The following is a 24,890-nucleotide window of genomic DNA, read 5'->3' as shown; positions in this document are numbered from 1 at the left end:
GGAGAGGCTTTAACCTCTGAGCCAAACCAGCCAGGGCACTATTTTCAATTTTCAATTGTTCCTAAAATTTTTTCCAGAAAAGCAAACTGAACTTTCTCCAAAATGTTCCTACTCCTGGTAGGTGTGTCACATCTGTTTGCCCTCCCTTTCCTTCACCCTTCAGGCATCCACCTTTAGAAAACAGAAGTACTTTGGGAACTCATAGGTAGGTAGAGAGGTAGTTTTTTTTTGTTTTTGTTTTTAATTTAATTAATTTTTGTTACAGATGTTTCTCTAGAGGTAGTTTTGTTTTGTTTTTTAATGTTGGCTGCTTTTCGTTTTTGTTTTGCCCTTTTTTTTTTTTTTTTATCCTCACCTGAGGACATTTTTGCATTTATCTTCAGACAGAGTGGGAGAGAGAAAGGGATGAAGAGAGAGAGAAACATCAATGTGAGAGAGACACATCAACAGGTTGCCATACACACAACCCCAACCGGGGCAGGGACAAACTGCAACCAAGGTACATGCCCTTAGCGGGAACCGAACCTGGAACTCTCTGGTCCACAGGCCGATGCTCCAACCGCTGATCCAAATTGGCTCGGGCTCTAGAGATAGTTTTAACCTCCCCGTCCAACTGCCTCCAGAAGCCAGAGTTCCTTGGTTTGAGCCAAGGCTATTCATTTAACAAAAATGCTCAGCTCTGGAGCCTGGATGGGAGTCTTCGATCATTTATTTTCCTCATTTATTAATTAATTTTTAAAAAATCAGCCTAGGCACCTACAATGTACAGGCATTTATTCGAGGCCATGGATTTATAGCAGTCCACATGACAAACAAAGACTCTGCACTTGTGGGAATTACTGTCAACGTAAGAAACATTCAAACCTGTAGAGAATTTTTGTGAGTTTATTTGAGCCAAACCGTCCGAAAATGGCCGGGAAGAAAATGCTCCAGAGAATGGCAATTTTGCATATTATTTTATACATTACAATCAAAAGGGAAGATGGAAGTGGGTTCCATGAATCCACTGGTGATAGATTGGGGAGGCAGGAGAAAGCGAAGCAAGGAACCTCTGGGATTAGATGAGAAAGTAAAATGATAGATACATACATCTTTTACATAGGTGGGTACAGGAGAGTTAACAGTCGACAATTAACACAATAACAATGAGAAGATTTGTGGTCTCAGCCCTGAAGCATTACTTTGCCCCGAGGGGTCTGGAAAAGGGGACGTTACCCTAACATTCCAAAGTTACAATAGTATTGGCAGATGCAGAAAGACAACACAGGCTTAATCAAGGTATAGATTTACTTTTGTCAGGGAAGATTCTAGCCTAGGACATGACTAACTGCCATAAACTGCTTTTAATTAATTTCACACCATTCTATGTGGTTACTTTAGGTCTCTGAGTTTGTAAGTTCGCCATGCAGGGATCCCCTGAGCTTGTCAGGTTAGTGTGTGGCCCCTTTTCATCCACATTACATTCTGGTGAAGGAAACCAACAATAATCAAAGAAATAAGATATGTCTGCAATGAAGAAATTCAACAGAGTAATGTGTGAGAAGTGGGATAGAGGTCAGAGAAGGTCTTGCTGAGAAAGTAACATTTGAACTAAGATCTGAATGAAGGTCTCAGATGTGGGAATATCAGAAGAACCATTCCGAGAAATGGCCAATGCAAATACAAGGAATCTGGCCCACTACAAGCAGAAAGGTGACTGGAGCTTATTAGCAAAGGAGAGGTATGTGGACAAAAAAAAAAAAAAAAAAAAATGGGCTCTATGGAAAGTAACCGGGGTCATCTGATCATAAACTTCTAGCTGGGCAGGTCACCGTGAATAGTTGTGCCCCAGGCATATAATTCATTTAGTAAAAAGTTTATCTTTGCCTTAAGCAAGCCTTGTCCATTGTTTCTGTGCATCTGTGAACACACCTTTGAAATGCCTTTTCAGACCCCTCCTTCTAATGCATGCACCACCCTTTTAGACCCCTCTAAGAGTTGTAACCACCCTCAAGATAGCAAATAATTTTAACTATCCTGTAATCCAATCCCCGCCTTGATTTCTCCCACCTTCACGTAAACTTCTTAATTTCAAATGCAATAAAGAAGCTGCAAAACTGATATTCTCCAGAGTATTTGAATTCTTGCTCCCCGGCAATGTTATCAGTTTGGCTCATAAAAACTCAAAAATTCTCTACAGGCTTAAAGGTTTCTTACATCAACAGGTAGTAGAAGATAAAGTTTTAGTTTAAATGTGTTAAAGAACCAAAATTCCACTGAGTACATTTTAAAGATCTTATTGGCTTTATTCAGCAATTTATGAATTAGGTAGCATTCAATATAGCAGATAGAAAGGAACTCCAAGGAGTTGTACAATTTGAGAGGGCTTTATAGACCAAAGTGAACAGAAATAAGAAAGTTATACTGGGCATTTGCTCATTGGTTAAAGCAGATTTACTATCCTTATATGGAGCAAAGGGAACTCTTGGAGCCTGGTCAGGTAACTTGTGCTGAGCAGACAGTACTGATTTGTTGACTCAGGCAGGCCTTCCTTTTCTAGGAGAGCCAAGCATAGAAAGTTAAGTTTTGATTTGCTGATGTGGGGCTTAGCATGACTAACTCCATCTTGGGCCCAATCTGGTTACCTTAACAAAGGCTATGGGAAGTCATGGTAAATTTTACTCAGAGGAATAACATCATCTGACTTACATTTTTAAAAGACCATTTTGACCATCAGTGGAATAATAAAGGGGAGAGTACCAACAAGGAAAGCAGTAATCCAGTTAAGAGGTGATGGTAGCTTAAACAAGGATAATAGCAACATGCATTGAAAGAAGTAGACAGATTCTGATTCAGGGTGCATTTTGGTGATAGAGACAACAGAACCTGACAATGGATTACTGTTGGGAGACAGAAAAGAGGAACCAAAGATGACTCATGGGTTAATGTTGTGAGCAACTGGATGGAAAGTGATGGCATTTCATGAGATGGAGGTTAGGAGCTGAAAAGTTTTTGCAGGAGAAACAGATCTGTTCTTTGGTTTTCTCATTTGTAAAGTTGGGATAATAGTACCTACCTCATAAACCTATGATGAGGGTTAATTAAAATAAAAAGACAGCACACAGTATGTGCTCAATTAATGTTAGTTGTTGTTATATACCAAGCATTGTGCTAGAAACTGGTTTACAAAAATGAATACCTGTTCTAAAGAAGCTCAGAGTTAAGAAGAAGAGGCCTAGTTGTTGGGATATGGGGCACTGAAGACAGAGTTCATCTGGATGGTTCGTGTGTAGAGGGTATAGAAAAAAATTTTTGATACATTAGATAAGTCCAAATAATAGATTAAAAGAGACAAGCTGAGCACTCCCTGCATTTAGAAATGATGGCAGAAGCTAATATAGGTTTTGTGTGGTGAGTACGAAACATAGGCTGAGACTATGTTTATCATTGTGTTCTCTGAACAACAGAAAGACAACCCTGACTAGTAGGACTTGCCCATTTCTGTGGTGTCAGTACTCTCATCATGTACCATTTCAAACTATCAAAGTAATGTCAGTCAGCTCACAAAATTCCTTAAAATTAAACAATTGGGGACTTCCGGTCAGGATGGCGGCGTAGGTAAACACAGTATCGCGTCCTCCCACAACCACATCAAAGTTACAACTAAACTACAGAACAACCATCATTCAAAACCGCCTGAAATCAAGCTGAATGGAAGTCCTACAACTACGGAATTAAAGCAGCAGCCACATCCAGACTGGTAGGAGGGGCGGAGGCGCTGGCTGGTCCCACACCCACGTGTGGCGGATAAAAATCAGGACGACACCTGGGCTGGGAAGGTCCTCCCTGAGGACTGAGGGGTCCCCATCCCACACCAGGTGCCCCGCTCAGGGTTCCAGTGCCAGGAAGAGAAGTCCCCATAACTTCTGCCTGGAAAAACCAGGGGGAACTGAGGCTCAGGGAGGCTGAGGCGGCTGGAGCCCCAGGCAGCTCCTTAAAGGGCCCGCGCACAGACTTATCGGACTCTCTCCCTCTGAGCTTGGAGGGGAGGCAGCTCAAGGGGCGCCAGAGATATACAGGGAAGAACTGAGCTGTTTGGCACTGGAGTGAGGGTTGGAGAGGGAGCTTTCTCCAGGACAAACGTGCTATCAGAGGCCTTTGTTCCTTTGGTGAGCCCTTCCCGGGGGCGGCAGACAGCCGCCGTATCAGCTGCCGTATCTGGGACTCCAGCAACCTGGCTCACACTGGTAGCCCCACCCTGGTGACTCCCTGAGGCCCCGCCCCGCCCCACCCAACTTTCAGGCCCACCCTAGCTGTTGCCACTTGCTTAACCATAGGATTGGCCTGTCTTGGATCCTGCTTCAGTTATTTCTAAATTCTTTCAAACGAGCAGCATCTGGTCTCAGCTAGCCCCATACCTCTCGTTAAGTAATACACAGAAACAAACACAGGGAAACAGCCAAAATGAGGAGACAAAGAAACAGGTTCCAAATGAAAGAACAGAACAAAACCCCAAGAAAAGAACTAAGCGAAATGGAGATAAGCAACCTAACAGATGCTGAGTTCAAAATACTGCTTATAAGGATGCTCAATGAACTTAGTGAGGGCCTCAATAGCATAAAAAAGGACCAGTCAGAAATTATGGATGCACAGTCAGAATTGAAGGAGGTATTAACTGAAATAAAGAATAATTTACACAGCTTAATAGTAGAGTACATAAATCCAAGAAGCAAACCATCGATTTGGAATATAAGGAAGTAAAAAACGCCCAATCAGAACAGCAAAAAGAAAAAAGAATAAAAAAAAATGAGGATAGTGTAAGGAGCCTCTGGGACAACTTCAAGTGTGCCAACATTCTCATCTTGGGGGTGGCAGAAGGAGAAGAGCGAGAACAAGAAATCGAAAACCTGTTTGAAACAATAAGGGCAAAAAACTTTCCTAACTTGGTGAAGGAAACAGACACACAAGTCCAGGAAGCACAGAGAGTCCCAAACAAGATGAACCCCAAGAGGCCCACACCAAGACACATCATCATCAAAATGCAAGAGTTTCAAGACAAAGAGAGGATCTTAAAAGCAGCAAGAGACAGGCAGCTAGTTACCTACAAGGGAGTTCCCATAAGGCTGTCAGCTGATTTCTCAAAAGAAACTTTGCAGGCCAGAAGGGAGTGGCAACAGATATTCAGAGTGATGAAAAGCAAGAACCTACAATCAAGATTACTCTATCCTGCAAAGCTGTCATGTAGAATCGATGGCCATATAAAGACTTTCCCAGACAAGAAAAAGTTAAAGGAGTTCATCACCACCAAATCGTTATTATATGAAATGATGAAGGGTCTTTTTGAAGAAAAAGATAAAATATATAAACAAACAAAATGGCAATGAATACATATCTATCAACAATGGAATCTACAAACAAAATGAACAGGTAGAACAGAAACATTCTCATAGATACAGAGAACATTTTGTTGGTTGCCAGATGGGAGGGTTGGGGGAATGGGTGAAAAAGGTGAAGGGATTAAGAAGTACAAATTCATTGCTAGACTGACAAACCTCAAAGGGAAAGGGGTTGGGGGGTTGGGAAGAAATAAACCAAAGAACTTATATGCATAACCAATGGACACAGACAATAGTGTGGGAAAAGGCGGGAGGGGGTGGGAGTGGGGAGGAGGGGGTCAATGGGGAAAAAATGTGGAACATCTGCAATACATTTTACATTCAACAATAAATATTTAAAAAAACAAAACCAATTGGCTCTTGTGAAGCAAGATGAACTGGTTCCAGCTCACCAGTGAACCTAGAATGTGCTCAATAAAGATAGAGGAATGATGATATTTTAGGAAGATGAATGAATCTAGTCTAAGTGTTCTCATTGGATAAGATATGATTAGATATAACTGGAGGTAAGAAATTCATTTATTCAGTCATAGTTAACAAATATTTATTGTCTGTATATAGAAAAATGTGTTAAATACTAGGCATATCTTTTTTTTTTCATTGATTTTCATAGAGAAAGGAAGGGAGAGGGAGAGAGAAAAACAGCAATGTGAGCACAAAACATCGATGAGCTGCCTCCTGTATGTCCCCCACCAGGGATCTAGCCCACAACCCAGGCATATGCCCTGACCAGGAATCGAACTGGCAACCCTTTGGTGCATGGGACAATGCCCAGCCAACTGAGCCATATCGGCCAGGGCGGTAATAAGCATATCTTTATCTAATTATCTGGTAAACAAATGGACAAAGTACATTAAGCTTACACAAAGCCTACAATCTAGCTGGAGTCCACTGTGGGAATTCAGATTGAGTTGAGATCTTCAAGTACTGATGGTAGAAACTTAGTAAGAGAATAAGTGGTAAGTTTGAGTTTGTTGAGCAGGATTTATGGCCAGATCTATGATGTGGAAATAGAGGAGACAAAAAGGCCAAGATCTGACCAAGGCTTCTTGTGTGGGAGATGTTACCCATTAACTGAGAGATTAGAAAGAGAAACCAGTAGAGAGTAGATGCGCAATAAAGATTTGCTGAATGTGACCCTGGCCAGTTTCGGGTGTCTGCCTGGGGACCAATGAGTTGCAGGTTCAATTCCAGTCAAGGGCACTACCTCAGTTGCAGTTTGTCCCCAGGTCGGGGGTCATGCTGAAGGCAACCCGTCAATGTGTCTCTCTCATGTCATGTTTCTTTCTCTCTCTCTTCTTCTCCCTCTCCATCCCTCCCACTCTATCTGAAGAGAAATGGAAAAATATCCTCTGGGTGAGGATTAAAAAACAAACAAATATTTGCTGAATGTGGAAGTGTTTAGTATTTGTAATAGAGTGAAAAAAGGAGATTAAAAAAGACATAAATTTAACTTGTTTAGATTCTGATTTTAATGAACCAATTGCAAAAGATAATCCTAAAAATTTGAATATAGATGATATTAAAGCATTACTGCTGATTTTGGTAGGTGTGAAGTGGTATTATGGTTATGTTTTAGACAGAAAAGAGGCCCCTTATCTATTAGATCTATATAATGAACTATTTAGGGGTAAAATGGAATGCTATCTGGGACTTCTTTTTAAGTACTCAAAAAAAAAAAAAAAGTCAAAGAGAGAGAGAATAGACTAAATAAGAATGGCAAAATATTGATCATTGTTAAAGTTTGGGGATGGTATATGAGCAAAACTGGCCAGGGCCACATGGTATATGAGGGTTCATTATACTGTCATATATTCTTATATTATATATATTTAAATTTTTTTCATAATAAAAAGTTAAATTTAAAAAGGAATGGGCGCGCCCTGGAGACGCGGGTGCGGTGCCGCTGCCGCTGGTTGGTCTCCCTCAGAGGTAAGGCGTCCCCCACTGGGCACTCAGGTACCGGGCTGGCGGTCTGTCTGTCTGACCGCCCTTCCCACTTGTGCGTGGGGCCGCAGCCCACTTCCACCCCGCCCGGGGCCCGGGCACCCCCAATGTTCCCTTGGAGCCTTCTGCATCCCGCTCCCCACCCTAGGTTCCGGCCCCCGGGGAAAGCTGGGACCCTAGGATAGACAGTAGCTTCGGGGAGGCCCTTCTGCTGAGTCCGCAGCGTGGGCACCTCAAGGATAGGTATCCAAGGCTCCCAGATTATTTCTTCCCAGTTGGCTTCTTCTCCAGAAGTCTTAGAGCCCCCTTCACCCGGGTGGAGGGGTCTCAACATCCCCAGACTTGTGTTAGGCCAGAAAGCACCCTACTGCAGGAGTGCCTCTGTAGCTATGGCTTTTTCTAGTTCTATGTATCGGGACATTTTGTTCATCTTGCCTTACCCCACATCCCCCACTGGTCCGTTACTGTTAAGCAACCGACATCTACTTTGCCTGGTCTTTGTTCTTGTACCCGCCCGAGAAATCTGCCAAAAAAGCCCGACTAAAACTCCATATAAGCAGCAAGCCCCCACCAGTTCGAGGCTGAGGCCATTTTGGACTCAGCCCATCTGCTTTGCAGGTGCCCTGAATAAAATTCTGTTCCTGCAAAAAAATAAAAAGGAATAGCAAGGAAATCTTAATAACTAAATACTATAAAGAAAAATAGTACAACTTTTTTGTCAAGTACAACTTACAGTTATTCAATAAATTGGACTTTCCTACCACTGTCACAGAGAGCATACAGGACAAAAGCAGCAAGTTTGTCTGTCATCGGCAGAATAGATCCTTTCTCACTTGTATCACCAACCAGCCACATGGCCTTGGATGCCCATGTAGCCTCTGCTTCCAAACCTGCAAAATAGAAATATGCTACCACCATCACCTCTTCTATTCATCTCATAAACTGGCGAAATGAAGTGGATGAAGATATGGCATTCCCTCTGCGGAAGTAAACACATTTACAAAAGCAAGGATTTTTTTTTCCCCTCAGCATGGACAAACATTTGAGTTATTTGGGCATTTAAAAAAAATTTTTAAAATTGATTTTTAGAGAGAGAGGAAGGGAGAGGGAGAGAGAAACAAACATCTATAAAAAGTGGAACATCAATTGGCTGCCTCCTGCACACTCTCCCCCCCACCAGGAATCAAGCCCCAAACCCGAACATGTGCCCTGACTGGAATCAAACCAGCAACCTTTTGGTGCAGGGGACAATTCCCAACCAGGGGACAATTCCCAACCAACTGAACCACACTAGTTAGGCTGAGTTTTGGGGGAGTTTTGTTAACATTAGGGTTGATGAAGTTACAGAGATAGATTATCATAAATTGGCTTACTAAATTGTCAAAATTAAAACTATACTTTAGTCTCTCACAATTCATCACTTCAAGGTTTTAACATATCCCAGGATGCATCATGAATACCAGTTACTGTCCCTTTGGGAACAGCTGAGATAGAGAGGAGACATTTAAAATTCAGAGAATCTGAAACAGAGTTTTTAGAAGATAATATCTGCTGGGGATGATAAAAGGAAAGGATAACATGATCAAATCTAAAAAGAATATTTCATAGTTGTAATCCCTTGTCCATTGGCTATTCAGTTATTCTTTCATCAAACATTAAATAGCACATACTGTGGCAGATAAGGAATACACTTATGAAAAAGATAGATAGTCCCCACCTTCATGGAGCTAAAAGCATAATGGTGGAGACTAATGAATACCCAGGCCATTGCAATATGACTCGCTAAGTGCAACAGTAAAATAAGTACGGGTTCAACAAAAAGCCTGATAGGGCGCCCACCCCATTCTCATGAAATTAAAGATTTCCTGGAAGAAGTGATGTTTCCCTGACAGATGGATGAGTAGGTGGGACAAAGGAGGAGATGAGACATGTGGTATAAGTATTCAAAGGCCTAGATTGGAAGACAAGGAAGCAGAGAGGTCAGCTGGCCCCATTCCAACATGCTTCTCATGAGAAATGAGGGTAAAGATGTAAGGGCTGGAGAAACATCTGTAACAAAAATTAATTAATTAAAAAATTAAATAAATTTGTAAGGGCTGGGTCAGCATCACTGTAAGGAAAACTGACTTTAAGAGTAGGACATGTTTCAGCTCTCACCGTGTAACAAAACATGCCAAAACTTAGTGGCTTAAAACAACAGCAACCATTTATCTGTTCATGGTACTGCAATTTGGTTAGGGCTTGACAGGGGTGGCTTTCTATACTCTACGTGTTGCTGGCTGGGGTGGCTTGACTGGGACTGGGGAATTCAAGATCTCCAGGGCTGGAATGTTCATATGGCCTCACTAATTTAATGCTGCAACATGTGGGGGTTGGCTGGTCTTCTATCTCTTTATCTGCTCTCTTATCCAATAATCTGGCCTGAACTACTTTCTGTGGCAGCTGACTCCCAAGAGAGAGAAAACAGAAGCTGGGTTCTGAACCACTTATACTTCTGTTGCTAAAAGCAAATCAAAAGGCCCAGATTCAAGAGGGCAAATAGATTCCACCTCTTCAAGGGAAAGTGCACATATGGGGTTGGGAGCAACTGTGGGCGCCACCTTTGCAGACAACCACAGGACAGAACCAGGTTTGCATTGTGGGAAGACCAATCTCTCTTCACTGCAGAGAACGGCTGTAGTTGGGCAGCAGTGCAGGCAGAAAGGCCAGTTTGGAGAGTATTACAGTGGAACAGGCAAGCGTTAAAGGTCTAGGCTTGGTGGTGAAGATGGAGAGAAGTAAATAAAAGAGTCAGGTGACTGGCAGTTGGGGCCAGATGAATGGAGAGAGAAGAGTCAAGAATACCAGAGTTCTTCCTTGATTTCAGAACATCTCCGCCTAGTTCTGTCAGATCACAACTTAAGAAAGTCATTCTTATTCCTCAATGCATTTTATCTTTCAGCAAGGCTTTAATTGTGCTAAGGACGTCACTCAAGCAGGGTTACTTTGATTCCAAGAAATCCAAGTTAAACGTATTGTACTTAAACAGGTCAGTCAGTGACATCACATCCCTGTGTTAGTCAAGGAGACAATGTGGCTGGTGGCTTATAAAGGAGGCAGAGAGGTCAGCTGACTCCATTGCAACTCTCTTCTCCTGTAGCCCCCATGGAGAGAAGCCAAGGTCAGGCTCAGCTGTTCTGTCCCTCTTGACCCTACATCATGGGACTTTCTTCACTTCAGCAGTCAGGAGAGTCAGCCTGACCTATTTTCTCTCTGAGAGGTAGCCCAGCCCCCAGCTGGAGCAGGACTCTAAAATACTTAAGGCTGCAGAAACCTTAGTTCCTGTCCCCAGAGATCTAGAAGCTGTTTAGAAAGCTTTGTCTTAGGGGAGCTGAGCCAGGATGGTCGGGGATGAGAGACCTGTGATTCTAGTCAGACAGGTCCGTCAGGAAGCCCTGATTCTTGGAGTAAGGATTCCTCGGAAAAACGGAAAAATGAAAGTCTGCCCAACAAAGTGAGCTTCCCACATCTCCCTTCACCTGCAGTCAGGGGTGACAAGAATGAGACACTGGGTGGAACAGCCTCTCTCAGCGCACCTCCTCACCTGGGCACTTGGCACGGAAAAATCTGGAACTCAGTTGTCTATTGATCCCTTAGGCTCTTGGGTAATTTTAGGTTGTATAAATAGATGCACCTAGATCTTGCGCAAGACACAAAACTGGGCTTTTTTTTTTCTCTACACACTGAAACCAAGTTTTAAGGGAAGAAGGAACAACTATAGAAACCAAACAAAGCAGCTCGAGAGAGAAAACAATGTGTCCAAAACTGAAATAATCATCTTCCCTCCACCCCCAGTTTCCCCTCCAAAAACCAGTTTCCCCTCCAAACTTCCCTATTTCTTTCAACAGTAACAGCATTCTCTGAGCTGCCCAAGCTTAAAAAAAGTGAATTCTTAAAATGCTTTTCCCTGTTCCTCATCCCACATAACCATTGTCGCCGGTTCTCTCCCTCCAAAGCTTCGTGACTTTCCCACAGTCCTCCTCTCCCCCAGGGTCTGGCCCGCACCCTTCACCTCTCCATATGCCCTGCCAAAGCCCCTCATGATCTCAGTCCCACCCATCTCTGGTCACTTGCTCACATCCACCTTTGCCCAAAGCCAGCCAGTCTTCCTACAGTTCCTACAATGCCCATTCTCTCTCACTTGGGTGCCTCTGCACATGCTTTCCTGTCTGAATCGCCCTTCCCCCACTTCTGCACCCGGCTAACTCCACTTAGTCCTTCTGGTGTCCCTTTCTTTGAGACTCTTTCCCTGAAAGCCCAGGCTGGGAATTCCCACTCTATTATGGTAGTGTTCACGGGGCACTGCATTAGAATCTTCTGTCTCCCGTCACTGGACTGTGAGCTCCCTCAGGGAAGAGCTGCTCCCTTCTATCTCAGGGTATCAGAGTAAGCACCCCTGAATGGGATTAAATAACCGAGCCTACTACAAGAGTCCTGTCTGAACATTCTTTTCCTCGCAATTCCATCTGCACCAGGCTCTCAATCTACCCTTCTTTTCATGATCTGCCTTGCCATCAAAACAAAGCACACAGTTAAGGGAAAAGTTCTAAGAGAATCTGGCATTTATCGCTCTCTGGAGGCTACATACTCTCCATTCTCCACTCCAACCCGCTCCCCACGGCACAGGCACCTCTGTGGTAGGGCTGTCACTCTAAGGCTCCTTGAAAGCTACCTTTTTTTTTTTTTTATCATCACCCGAGGACATTTTTCCATATTTTGTTCAGATAGAGTGGGAGGGAGGGATGGAGAGAGAGAGAGAGAGAGAGAGAGAGAAATATCGACGTGAAAGGGACAAATCGAGTGGTTGTCACCCGCATAACCCAACCAGGGCCGGGGGCAAACTGGAACCGAGGTACGTGCCCTTAGCAGGAACTGAACCCAGGCCTCTCTGGGCCACAGGCCAACACTCTAACCACTGAGCAAAACCAGCCAGGGCGAATGCTACCTATCTTTTTCAGCTGCCCAGTCTCCTTTGTTCCTGTCCTCCTCTCCCTTTCCTCATTGTTCTGGGCCAGCCTAAGCCTTTCAGCCTTTTTGTGAAAATTTTGCTCAAGCCCCACCACTTCTAAGGAAACTTTCTCAACCAGCTGAATCTCTCTCCACCTCATTTCTGAATCCTATGGCATTCAATAATCTAATCTAAATCATTTATTTGTACTTAACCGTGTGCTGTTATTTAATTTTTCTTGAGGATATATTTTTTGGTCCAACAACATTCTAAGGGCAAGGGTCATTTTTTTAAACTCTTTTTGTTTTGTTTTGTTTTGTTACAGATGTTTTTCCTTTCCCCCCATTGCCCCTCCTCCCGATCCCACCCCCGCACCCATCCCCAGTATTGTTGTCCATGTCCATGGTTATGCATACATACTTGCATATAAATTCTGTGTTTAATCTCTTCCCTTCCCCCAACCTCCCTCTTCTGAAGTTTGTTAGTCTGTACCCTATGTCTCTGAGTCTATTTTGTTCATCAGTTTGTTTTGTTCATTATATTCCACAAATAAGTGAGATCATGTGATATTTGTCTTTCTCTGATTGGCTTGTTTTGCTTAGGATAATACTTTCCAGGTCCCTCCATGTTGTCTTAAAGGATAAGAGATCTTTCTTTTTTACAGCTGCATAGTATTCCATTGTATATATGTACTGCAGCTTTTTTATCCACTCATCTATTGATGGACACTTGAGTTGTTTCCAGATCTTAGCGATTGTAAATAGTGCTGCAATGAACTTAGGGGTACATATATTCTTTCTGATTGGTGTTTCAGGCTTCTTAGGATATATTCCTAGAAGTGGGATCACTGGGTCAAAAATGGTAGTTCAATTTTTAACTTTTTGAACTAACACCATATTGTTTTCTGTAGTAGCTGCACCATTCTGCATTCCCACCAGCAGTGCACTAGAGTCCCCTTTTCTCCACACCTTTTCCAACACTTGTTTGATGATTTGTTTATGGCAGCCGAGGTTTGCATTTCAATGAAGGGAGGAAGCTAAGACAATCACAAGTAAATGCCAATGAATACAAGTGATTTTAAAAGAACTATAGTTGTAAAAAGAGTTATTTATATGGAGATTTACTAGGTAATTTGGAAAGTTGAAGTCAAGAGAGGCACTGTCAGGCTGAACTCATGTTCCTTTCCAGTTTGCACATCCCTCTCCCAACCTTCTCTGAACTAAACCTCTACCCCAGAGGTTCTCAAACCTGGTGAGAATCAGGATCCCCTAGAGAGCTGGTTAAAACACAGATCCACAGCCCTGACCGGTTTTGCTCAGCGGTTAGAGCGTCGGCATGCAGACCAGAGAGTCTCGGGTTCGGTTGCCACTAAAGGCACGTACATCGGTTGCAGTTTGTCCCCGGCCCCAGTTGGGGTCGTGTATGTAGCAAATACTCGATGTGTCTCACGTTGATGTTTCTTTCTTTCTCTTCCTCCCTCTCTACCTCCCGCTCTGTCTGAAGATAAATGCAAAATATGTCCTTGGGTGAGGATAAAAAACAACAACAAAAAAACACACAGATCCACAGATTGTTGAGGCCTGCCCCCAAATTTCTCTTTCAGTGAATCGAGTAGAGGCCAGAAATCTGCATTTCTCACAGGTCCCAGGTGACTCCATACTGCTTGTCTGAGGGAGCACAAGACTGAACTCTTTTGGAATCTCATCGCGGACATTATTGAGTAATCTGTTGCTACTTTTTTCCTCCTGTGTGTCTATCTTTTCTTTCAATAGACTTCAGTGTCCCACAGGACAGGAACTATTTTGTCATTGTTTTTCTAACCTCCCCAAATCCTCAAATTTTAGCATGGTATTATACTCAGAGTGCAATTCAATACATCTATGAAAGCTAGAGAAGAAAATCGGGTCCTTAATGGCAAAAATAAAGGCAAAAGAAAATGTTTGCATTCTTTCAAGTTTTGGCCAAATTAAAGGAGAAAAATAGTATTGGTATTCATACTTTTGCCTTCTAAGTAATCCAATTCTCCCCTATAGGACTGAATTATTCTCAGATTAAATGAATCATCCATAAACTCTACCTGGCATGACTCAGTGAAGTCATTCATTCATCCCAACCCTGCAACAATCTGAATCAGTTTAAACATGATTGAACAAAACCTATGCAGGATTTATCATATTTTCGACAGGAAAATGGTCAGTTTGGCAGGGAACAAATGATATTACAGGGCCCAAAGGTGAGTAATTGGCTCTAATGACTTGGAAAATAAATTGGAATTTGCGTTGGTATTGTATAAATATCTACCTAAATATCTACCGTATAAATGAGTGTCTGATGCTTTTGGGGGGCAAGTGGAGTGGGAAGGGTGGGGACAAAGGGAGGAGAGAGTATTGTTGTCTGCTGCCCCCTCACAGCTGGTGCTAGTCCCACTTTCTTCTCCCTAAGCTGAGTGACAGTACGTTAAAGGAACTGCTGAAGCACAGACAATGAGTGAAGAAAGTGGCAATTCACAGTCTATTAACCTTGGGTTTTGGAAGTTGCACCACTCCCATGATTCTTCACTGCAGCTGGCTTTAAAATCTCAGCTTTGAAAGATTTGCTTCTGGGTCTGTACTGAGACTTATGCTTTTGGATAAGACTGGCAAGACTTGGAAGGATTTCCTAGGGGTTCTGAAAAGATAATGCAGTTTGGAGGATGACTCTTTGGTGTACTAGGGGCTAAATGAATGCTACAGGCTACTGGTGTCTAGGATTTCTGCTAACCTTTTCTCCAAGTGTTCAGAGGAATGGGTACAATGAGAGCAGTCTACGGTCAGTGGACATTCATTGATTCCATCATTCCAAGAATGTTTATTGAGAGCTTGTTCTGCCCTTCATTTGGATGAGCAGTCAGGAGGGAACAAAGGCTCTGCTCTCATGGAACTTGCAGTCTCAAATATCTTTCTAAGCTTGGCTGACCAACCTTGATATTTTGTCCAACACTGAGGGGCTGAGGGGTTTAAAGGATGTGGGACTCTCATTGCTATTACTGGGAAAATCTCAGACACACCAAAAGGTAGACTCTTACCTAGTCCCCACATTTTTTGGTGGTGGCTGCCATTCATGAACTTGGGTTCAAGAGTGCATAAATAGTAAGTTACTCTGCTTGGATCTATAGATATGTGCTGTTGAAAATGGTAGCCACTAGTGGCAGCATATATGGCTTTGAGCTTTGAAAATACAGGGTGTTGAGAGAAAAGCTAGATAGAAATCAAGATAACTGAATGTAAGAAAGAGAGGAAGATATACTTTTTTATTAGCAACTCTGTTAAAGAATAGCTTTTGTAGAAAGGAGGTTTTTTTTCTTCTTAATTTATTTTAGAGAGAGAGGTAGGGAGAGGGAGAGAGAGATAGAAACATTAATGTGAGAGACAAACATTGATTGGATGCCTTCTGCAAGCCCCCCACTGGAGATCGAGCCCAAAACCCAGGCATGTGCCCTGATTGGGAATTGAACCCCGACCTCACAGTCCATGAGATGATACTCAATCCACTGAGCCACACTGCCGGTGGTTATTTAAAAAAAAAATCACTTTCAAAGTAAAAGAAGTGGAAAATTTGAAGAATACAGCATTTTTTAAAAAGATTTTTTGACTGATTTTTAGAGAGAGAGGAAGGGAGAAGAAGAGACAGAGAAAATGAAACACCAGCCAAGGCAAAGAATACAGTAGTATTGAGTTGATGAATTTCTGGCTGAAGAACTCAGAGTACAGGGAAGGCAAAGGAACAGTCTGTTGGACTGGTCTTCAACCTGAAGGCATTGACAGAAGGGTGGCAAAACACCTGTTCTGGTCACCTGATGCTGAGCCTTGTGGTTCACACACATTTGTAATGGTTATGGCACAATTTCAGGTTTTTAAGAAGGGAATAGTTATGAGTATTTTAGGACAGGAGACCATGGTATGTAGAATGGAAGACCAGGTGCTTAGAGATTAAATATGAGGGGGCACCTGGCTGGTGTGGCTCAGTTGGTTGGGCGTCATCAAGTGCACTGAAAGGTCACCGGTTCAGGTCCCAGTAAGGACACATGCCTGGCTGTGGGCTTGATCCCCGTACGGGGCATATAGGAGGCAGCTGATCTATGTTTTGCTCTCATATCCATGTTTCTCTCTCTCTCTAAAAATCAATAAAAAAAATTTAAAAATAACAAACATGAGGGGGCTATTGCAAATGTTTATACAGATATCATTTTCCAGAAGAACACATTTTGAGTATTCTTATGAGAAGTTAGAAAATTAAGTTGTCTATGCAGAATCTGCTTCATAATCAAAATTTCAGAAAGATATCTGTTCACATACTGAAGGGTATCTATAATGATACCTGTGTTCCTCTGCTGCTTTTCCTTTCAGTTGATTTATATGTTTTTCAGTATTTTTTATCATCAAAATCCATACTAGAATATGTGATAACGTCTCTATTTTATTGAGAAGAAAGCTGATATAAACTATACTATTAATATATTGTACCTTCCAGAAAATAATAAAGAGTAAGAATAGTGCAGTCTATAAAACAGGACTCACATAAAAGAAAGGATCGCTCAGCTGGTGTGGTTCGGTGGATTGAGCATCATTCCATGGACTGAGGTTACGGTTTGAGTCCCAGTTCGGGCACATGTCTAGGTTTCAGGCTCAGTCCCCACTGAGGGGGATGCAGGAGGCAGTCCATCAATGTTTCTCTCTCATACTGATGTTTCTCTCTCCTTTCCTTTCTCTCTAAAAAAATCAATAAAAATATATTTTAAAAAAAAGAAAAAGAAAGGCTCTCTGGCATTCATTTACCTTCCCTTTCTGGTCTCCTCAAATCCTAATCCTCCAAATGCTTGTTTCCCAAATAGCCAAGCTAGCCTTCCCCAGGCAGCATCTGACCCAGACTCTGTATCTGGCTCAGAGTATCCTCTTCACAGAGGGTCTAGCCAGAGTGCAGAGGTTCTATAATTGAGATGCCAGCTCATTCAGAACTGAGTGGTAGGGGATGTTAGTAAGCAACACAGTTCGGGTCACTGCAGCATGCTTGGTCCAAAGGGAATAATTATAATCCTGGGGACATTAAAAGTCAGGGATCTCCTTAAATGATCAAATGAGGCTTTTAGGAGATCCATCTGTGAAAGACCTGGGAGACACATGACAGAACCAGAGGGGCGTCATGTAGGCCAGAGTTTCTCAAAAGTGTAGATGACAAGATTTACAGCGTAAGAAACACCTGGATTACTTGTTCAAAGGTAAATTCTTGGACCCCACCCTTGATTTACTAAAGCATAATTCTAGGTTAATGGCTAAAAAAAATCTGCATTTCAAACAAGTGCCCTAAAAGATTCTTGCCTGACTACTCTAAAGTTTAACAACCTTACACAGTATCAAAACATCCTCATTTTGTTTCCTTAGACCTTGCTTACTGATCTCTAATACTTAATTCATGTTAGCATATTAATGCCTGATAATAGTTTAATAACTCTGTCATAGAACTTTTATTTAAAAATAGGTCCCCAGATCTTGTAGTGCCTTGTAGGAATGATATTCTAATGGTTGAACTCTAACTAGTAAACCAATTAACCACCTAAAAGGGCAGCAAATTATTTATGGTCAACTGTAATAGTAGATTTAAGAAAGAAGATATTTAAGAAAAAAGAAAAAAGGAGATATTTTATTAAGTGCCTCTCTTTACCTAGATAATAATTTGGGCTTTGCATAAATAACAAGCTAGTTACTTTTGGGGTTGTAAAGGCCATTCATGTTGGGCTTTTAAAATTATTGTCATCTGTCATAAAAACCTAAATTGTGCTTAAATAATACTCTATACAGTATAACCCAGCAAAATCAAATACTTGGGCTGCTTCTTTATTTTTAAATGGGGTGGAGGGAGAAATTTTTTTAGGCAGAGAAAGACTGTCTATCTTTTTGAAACTTTTTCCCCCCTATTCTTTAGGAGAAAAAAAAAACTTCCAATAGTCAATTGATGATGCTAGTTCTTGGGGAAAAGCAGGAACCTGGGATGAAAGCTGGAGAGGAACAAGCTAGTTTTCTTTAAAGGGAAGTCCTTGTCCCAGCTGTGGATATTGGTCCCATCCTTGGGCCACAACACTGAGAACTTCATCTCCTACCCACCTCCACCCTTCTTCTCATTCCCCATGCTCATGTCCCCCAGGAAGCTGTAAATCTTTGAATCCAGACCATAACTAAGAGACCAAAGGTTGGGAGTGTCATCTATAGAGGATCCTAATCTCACTGACTTCATCTTGCAAATTCATGTCACAGGGGAAGTGAATGTGAGAATAGATCCATACGGCCTATTCCCATTACTAGAAAAACAACTCAACATAAGGCCTTTTTGGCCACTGGTCAGTTTCATTTTCATATTTCTAAGGTTAAATTTGCAAAGCCTTAGTTTTCTGGGGCTGCCATACATAACAAAGTACCAAAGATTGGGTGGCTTAAATAACAAGAAAGTTATTTTCTCATATTTCTAGAGACTAGAAGTCAAAGACCAAGGTGTCTGCTGAGTTGTTTTTTTCTAAAGCCTCTCTTCCTGGCTTGTAGATGGCCATTGTCTCTCTGTGTCCTCTTTTTGTGCCTGTGTCCAAATTTCCTCTATAAGGACACCAATCATAATGGATTAGGGTCCTCTCTAATTACCTCATTTTAACCTAATTACCATTTTAAAGATCTTATGTCTAAATACAAATATATTCTGAGGTACTGAACGTTAGGACTTCAACATTTTAATTTGGGGTTAGAGTGGGGACAATTCAATCCATAACAGAAGCAGACAAATATCATTTGTCAGATGAATATATCCACACTGGTCTTGAGACTCACTATATGAAAATGTCTGGGCCTGTTACATTACTGACGTAACAGGAAATTTTTCATTTTGTCCTCTTTCTTTGGACATTTCATAAGAGAAGTGCTGGCTGGAAAGCAAAACGGAGATCTTTTAAGTGCCACTTGTCAAACGGTTTCACTTCCTCAATAATTGCAACTCCTTGGTGGGAGCTGACCTATTTGAAAGAGCACTCCAGATGCAAAGAATTATTTGTGAACAAAATGATAATTGGCACAGTGCCACATTCCAATCATTTATTTATGAAGCATTCATCTACTGTGCAATAGATCCTTTGCTAGGTAAGTGCTAGGTATTTCGTAAGTGGGTAGATGGGGAGTATGAGGAATGCGAGTCCTATCATCTATATCTGAGCCCTGGGGAAGTTTGGGACAGCTGCGGGCACATTGAGCAGGCTGAGAAATCTCCAAGGATCTGCTATATTGTAACTTGGGAAAATCTGTCCATAGTTCATGCACTGTGTGTATTATCTAAGAATCATAAATGCCCTAATTCTCTAGATACCATGCACCCTTATCTTAGGTACATGCACACATGGACATCTATACACACTGCCATTTTGTAATGACAAAGGCAGATTCTGACAACCAGGTTTCCTTGCCTTGTCCCAGGTTCTTTGGACTTTCTAGAGTCAGTCCCTCCTCCCATTTTACCACAACTGCTTTTTCCATCTGCGGACTGTTGGGCCTTAAGGCAATAGAAGTTCCAGAGTGCTCACTCAGAGGGCTGCAGAGATCCAAAGAAAGGAGAGTGTAGAGAATTGGGAGAACTGTAAGCAGTCACTGGGTGCTCTTTGGATGAATAAAAGAAAGAAAGAAGGAACAAATAAAAGCTAGAGGAGAAAAAAGGAAAAAAAAATGGTGTAGGGGCTGACATTTTGGATCCTTGCCATCTTGAGTCTTGGGGCCGAAGGATGGGTAGACAGATTTGGAGTTAAGAAATGGGGGGCTCTTCTGCAACTGCTGTGGGGCTCAAGACCAGAGCAGCTCCTGGCCAGGTTTTTTTTTTTTTTTAATTATTATTTATTTTTATTTTTTTATCTTCACAAGAGGACATTTTTCCATTTTTGTTCAGATAGAATGGGAGGGAGAGAGAGGGGGAGAGAGGGGGAGAGAGAGAGAGAGAGACATTGATGTGAAAGGGACACATCGAGTGGCTGCCACCCACACGACCAACCAGGGCCGAGGACAAACTGCAACAGAGGCACGTGCCCTTAGCAGGAATCAAACCCGGGTCTCTCTGAACCGCAAGCCGTCGCTCTAACCTCTGAACCAAACCGGCCAGGGCTCCTGGCCAGGTTGAGATGAGTAGAGCCTAGAAGTTCTCTTCTACCTGAGAATATCTTCTCACTTTTCTGTTTTCCTTGACATTCCTTTCGCAAAGGGCAAAATTGTTAGTGCTTTGTGTGCACATTTTGAGGACAGGGTCTATGTTTTATTTAATTTTTTTTTTTTTTAATCCTCACCCGAGGACATTTTTCCATTTTTTGTTCAGGTAGAGTGGGAGGGAGAGAGAGGAACAGAGAGAGAGAGAGAAACATCGATGTGAAAGGAACACATCGAGTGGCTGCCACCTGCACAACCGACCAGGGCCGGGGACAAACTGCAACCGAGGTACGCGCCCTTAGCGGGAACTGAACCCGGGTCTCTCAGGACCGCAGGCGGATGCTCTAACCGCTGAGCCAAACAGGCAAGGGCTAATTTTTTAAAAATATGTTTTTATTGATCTTTTAGAGTAGTGGTTCTCTACCTTCCTAATGCCACGACCCTTTAATACAGTTCCTCATGTTGTGATGACCCCCAACCATAAAATTATTTTTATTGCTACTTCATAACTGTAATTTTGCTACTGTTCTGAATCGCCATCGGAAATATGTGTTTTCTGATGGTCATAGGTGACTCCTGTGAAAGGGTTGTTCAACCCCCAAAGGGGTCGCGACCCCCAGGTTGAGAACTGCTGTTTTAGAGCAAAGGGAAAGAAACATTGGTCACCTCCTGTATGGCCCCCACTGGGGATCGAGCCCACAACCCAGGCATGTGCCCTGACTTGGAATCAAACTGGGACCTCTCAGTCCTTGGGGCAATGCTCAGTCCACTGAGGCACACTGGCCAGGCTATGTTTTATTTAATGTTACACCTTTAATAAATGTTCAACAGTCCGGCTGGTGTGGCTCAGTGGTTGAGCGTTGACCCATGCACCAGGAGGTTGTCAGTTTGATTCCAGGTCAGGACACATGCCCAGGTTGTGGGCCTGATCCCTAGTTGGGGGCATGCAGGAGGTGGCCGATCGATGTTCTTTCTCATTGATGTTTCTCTCTCTCTCTCCCTCTCATTTCCTCTATCTCTCTAATCAATAAAGGGGGAAAAGAGTTAAAAAAAAAAAAGTTCAACAAATATTTGTTTGTTTTCAGTGAACGCTGCTTGACAATTGAGAAAGACAAACATCTAGAAAGTAATAATCCACTAAGTTTTAGTCACAGTGTAATTGCTGATTTCTGAACCTTTTGTTTTGCTCTAGTGTGTAGAATCAGAAAGAAGGATGGTGCTGGGTTATGTAAAAGTGTAGGTGAATCTGGAGGTTTCAGAAACATTAAGGTTTCGGAAAAAAAACAATATGAACTTTGAAGACGTCAATTTTACAGGAGATAGGATGTGTTTCCATTGAACGGTATACATGGGAGCTGTGGGCAGTAGTGTCTGATATGGAGATCAACCAGCATCTTGGCCATCAGTCGTGTCTGTGAAAACCTCAAACTGTGGAAGTTGGGATGAATGAAAGTGTAGCCCAGACTGAACTGGATGGGTCTGGAATGGAAGAATCGTTGGGCGTCTGATCGGTGAAAGGGTACTATTCTCCTGCCCTTCTCATTTCTGTAGCCCTGACAGACTGAAGCACTAGTAACTTCTGTGATGGACTGTGCTTGCTATTATTGCTTTTTTGCTGCCCAGAATGTTTTTCTCCCACCCCTTCAGATGACAAATTCTGTTCCGCCCCATTCATGGTGTGAAAGAGTTTTCTTTGGGGCTATCTTTGCTGGCTGCATGGATAGACTAACAGAAGAAAGAAATCTAAGGTGAATGGCAAGAGAAAGAAAAGAAAGGGGGGAGGGAAGGATGATGGTACCATTTGTAGCACTGAAACTAGGTCTCTGGATTTCCCAGTCAGGTGAACCACCCCTCCCCTCTTCCCTTCGTTTTCCATTAGTCATTTTCTTTTCTTTGTTGTTGTTAGTGACAATATTTTTCCATTGATTGATTTTTTTTTTTTTAAGAGAGTGGAAAGGAGGGAGAGAGAGAGAAACATGGATATGAGAAAGACACATTGATTGGTTACCTCCCACAGGACCCCAACCAGGGTCCGGGATCAAACCTGCAACATTGGTACGTGTCCCTGATTAGGAATCGAACCTGAGACCCTTTGGTCCACTGGCTGATGCTCTAACCACTGAGTCAAACTGGTTGGGGCCCATTAGTCATTTTCATTTGCGCTTCTTTCACTTGCAAAGGAAGGTGTCCTCCTACTCAAGGCAGTCTTGTCATCCCGGTGCCTCAGTTTCCTCATAATGATCCCCTGTGGATTAGTTGATCACTGATATGATTTCCCCACCAATACAGAGTACAGTAGTATTATAAACAGTAACTTCTATTCTTAGGAACTGCAGGTTTCCCGTCTTGGCTACCTTACCAGAGTTTCTGAATCAGGGCCAGCTCTCTTTCAGTAACACAAGACACCATCTAAGCAGAATAGTAATGCTGACCCTCAAATTTTTAAATAATCCAAAGAACTAGGGACTTTCAGTGACTTGTATAAACGAGGTCCACAGTCATTTAGTGGATTTAGAACAACATTTTATTGTATCTGGTTTGTGGTGTGGCATTTTAGTGAAGCTCGACAAATAAGACTATAAATTCAGGGACAGGAAGCAGTGAATAACAAAAAGAACTAATGTCTCAGCAGTGAATAACAAAAAGAACGAATGTCTCCTTGACATCACACACTCTTAAGAAGGATGTTTACATCTGAGTTTATCTCCTAGTGTGTTTTAAAATACTCTGGCAAATCTCAGTCAGCTTGAAATAGCTGTTCTACCTTCTTTCATTAGAATCCCCCATCTTCAGGCTCATAGTTATTTATAAATTTGATGCCAGTCAAGAATTATTTTTTACATCCCTCCTCCCAACATATGGAGATAGACGTATATAAAATCAGGAACTTCACATAAAGTGTTCAGTCACTTAGGTGAGAATTATTGTCAGTCAGCAATCATTTACGAAGCATAAATTCATCATATTGGGTGAAGCATGTCTCTAAGACTATTCTGTGGATACCAGCTCCTTCTTAAAAAAGGCTTCTGTGGCCAAATAAATTTAGAAAACAATATGCCTCTTTGGGATTTTAAAAATCCTACCGTAAAGTAATCAGGTTATCTTGGTGTAAATTAGCAATTTCCAAATCTCTTTCATCAAAGCATTCTTTGCTTTCCAGCCATATCCAGTAACATTTCTTGGAACAATGTCTTGGATCCCATTTTGAAAACCAGGGACAAGGGATGTGGAGTCAGGAGCTCTGGGTTTGACTTCTGGCTCTGCCACGCTACTCATTGTATGACCTTGAGCAAATCACAGCCTCTTAACCTTTTACTTTCACATTGGCAGAGTGAGGACAAGACCTATGTAAATCTTGGTTTGTTTCATGGATTAAGCGATATTACGGCTGTCCTTTAAACACTAAAAAGTTATACAAAGGAAAGATATCTTTAGATATCAAAGAGAAATATAGTTACTTGACCGATTACCACGCGAGGAAGTCGGTTACCACGCGAGGGAGTCGGTTACCCCGCGATGGGGTCAGGAGCAACATTCCGAGTTTACGTTAAATCGGCCCCCACCCCTCCCCCTCTCCACCCCCACTGCACCTCAGCCCCACCCCCACCCCACCCCAACCGCCAGTTGACCCTCAAATCACGTGGCTCTGCGAAAGTCAACTGAAAAATTCCCGGTATAAATGGACCTACGCAGTTCGAACCCGCCTCCTTCAAGGGTCTGCGATATAAGGTTATGTTAGGAAATTAACAATCTAGAAGAATAAAGAAACTTATTCTAGCAATCCTTAATCAAAAACTGTATTAAGTCTGGTTAGGGACCAGTACTGAGAGGGGAACAAGGAAGCACAAAAGGTCCAGGTAGGATTAGAGCACGTTGGATCCAGAAATGTCTTTGGCGATAATTGAATTGAACCCTCTCACTTTATAGACGATCAAGGTGAGATACAGAGGGGTCAAACGAATGGCTTAAGGTCCCTCAGAGAGTTAATATTAGAAACATCTGATTCCCATGCAGTGATTGGCCTCCTTGCCAAGGACTGCCTTGATATGAGACAAATCATGGCCCCATGAGATGCTTGATCTAATTAGGAGAGACAAGATATACAAATTACATAATCACAAATCAAGACAACATGGAACAACATTTTAAAGCTCAAAAAATGTGGCCGATGGTAGCTAGGTGAGGTGATGAATATGTTTATTAGCTCAAATGTAGTCATTTCAAAATGAATATATCAAAACATCACGAATTGATGTTTCTCTCCCTTTTTAAAAAAAATATATTGACTGATTAGAGAGAGAAACATCAACTTGTTGTTCCACTTATTCATGCATTCATTGGTTGCATCTTATATGTGCCCTGACCAGGGATCGAACCCGCACC

The sequence above is a fragment of the Molossus molossus genome, unplaced genomic scaffold (assembly GCF_014108415.1).
Source record: "Molossus molossus isolate mMolMol1 unplaced genomic scaffold, mMolMol1.p scaffold_m16_p_12, whole genome shotgun sequence".
NCBI lineage: Eukaryota > Metazoa > Chordata > Mammalia > Chiroptera > Molossidae > Molossus > Molossus molossus.
This window is presented reverse-complemented; position numbering follows the sequence as displayed.